The sequence below is a fragment of the Oryzias latipes genome, chromosome 22, assembly GCF_002234675.1.
Source record: "Oryzias latipes chromosome 22, ASM223467v1".
NCBI lineage: Eukaryota > Metazoa > Chordata > Actinopteri > Beloniformes > Adrianichthyidae > Oryzias > Oryzias latipes.
The window spans coordinates 12,654,447-12,656,734 of record NC_019880.2 but is presented as its reverse complement, the minus strand read 5'-3'; positions in this window follow the sequence as shown (position 1 = coordinate 12,656,734).

The following is a 2,288-nucleotide window of genomic DNA, read 5'->3' as shown; positions in this document are numbered from 1 at the left end:
TGACTAATTAAAATTTGCATAATGGTTTCTAGATTGCCTCACTGCACCCTTTAAATTAGCTCATAGGAAGAATAGTAAATTAACAATTGTTTTATTTTCTGTGAAATATTAGATTATTAATTTCAAATGGGATTTTTGTGAGGTCAGAGAAAAAATATGTTTGTGTTTAGTTGAATAAAGAAACTTGACAGGATTTCAGATATTTTAATGATGAGTCCAATCAAGATGATGAAAATAGGATGATTGTAGATCAAAAAAGCTCTTTTATCGGAAATATTTCGGTTAATTATTTATACTGTGAAATCTGTGCAAAATGTAGCAATTCAAAATAAAAATGTGTGCCTATTGTTTCCAGCACATACATAATTATTTAATGGACAATTAATAATTTAACTTGCATAACTTCATTTTAGTCTCATATATCATTATTTCAAGTCAAAAACTATAGAGAAATCTGCATAATTTGTTAAACAATTTCCACAATTGTGTCACAAAGACTTTCTTATTTAGAATTCTAACCACAGTTGAAGCAAAGTAAGCCAACATTAGTGATAATAGTTTGGTTCCTTTTTTTCATGTAATACATATATGGATTTATTATGTCATTGTTAATTCATGAGATCCTCAGATGAATTATAGATTATGTCCTTTGGGACCACTGCCCTTGCGCCTGCACTTGTTATTAAGAGAATAGCTAATCACATCAGGCTTTTTTTTTATACAAACACATTTAAAAATCACTGTTGCCCAGATCATCTATCATTTTAAATGTTGGGTGTTTTTTCGAACAATTGTACCTGTTTGATGTTTTGCTTCATTTTGAATCAGAGACAGGAATCTTTGTCTCTCAGCGACAATAGGAATGATCAGTGTTTCCCCAGAATAATGAACACAAATCCTGACAAACGCTTTAACTAGCTCCATATTCAAATGACAGAGAAATGGATCTAAATGAAATGCGTGATTAGAACACAATATTAGAGCAATACAACATGCACTCAGTTGTGCTGTGTTCAGAGCAGCAATAATTATACATTTCATTGCTACATTTCAATTATTTTCACCGGTGGGTAAGACTGGCCTCGGGCAAACTGAAGGCTATGCCCTATGAATCTTTTGGAGATCCTGAATAATCAAGATAATTATCTCCCACAGCAACAACCTCCCAATCTTTTTTTTTAAAAGAATTACCATAAAGTATTGCTAATATTAATTAAAAAAAACAAAAGCTACTCACATAAGTACTGCATGAAAAAAAGGGTTGTGTTGGAGAAATAAGAAGGGAAACCGACAGGAGAGAAGGTGGAGTTGATTAAAGGAAGACACAATTTTACATTTAAGAAATGTAAAAAAAAAATGAAAAAAAAAATATATATATATAAAAATAAGGATTTAGGTATTCAGTTACACAAATAATCTCTTTAATTACTGGTCATGTCTATCTTTGGTTCTAACATAGATCTACCGATTTTACTAAAAGTGATCATCTACATGATGAGGAAAAAAAAATTAGGTTTCAATAAACTCTAAAGTTCAACGTGAACATCTTGATTTTAGAATTTGATCGCATTTGTGCTGACATGAAAACTCCCACACAAGTGGATTAAAAGGTCAAACAGTTAATCAAACAATAAAGCAAGATGAATGACACGAACAGTTTTACCGAATAATCTATCATAAGATCAGTGCGGCGGTGGCCGGGCCATAAATACAGAGGCTCGGTGAGGTGAGGCGTGACCGCTGAAGGCTGCCGCTGAAATAAAGTTGTTGGTAAAAGAACAGGATTTGGGGTCAACTCCTCATTGCTCTCTGTCTCTCTTGCTTTCTGGAGATTTGTTGGGTTTATGTTTCATAAAATATAATGGATTTTGACTCCCTTTGGTTTTCTCCTTCCTCTCTGTTTTAGCCGTAAAACTCTCAAATATTAATAAAAATCTCAGCTGAAGAACCTTTCCCCCTCTGAGAACTAACTTAGAAAACGTTGTCGGCTTTAAAAGTACTGATTTTACAGTACAGGTTGTCTCATTTAATAAGCTTGCAGCACCCAGTTTTATAATAGAAATCAACCGTTATTGTTTTCCTGAATGATCAAAAGTCATCAGAACTGTTTTGAATAATGACATACTGAATTTTTAGTAAATGTGAGTTGGATCCAGCAAGGGGCTCCCTAAGGTGTCAGCTTCACAGCTAAATGAAAAATATCAGCTCAGCCCTTAATAAAGCTGCTGTAATCACACTCCGGCAGGATGGTCTTCTCTCATTAGCGCTGCAGTTGGAGAAACGTGCAG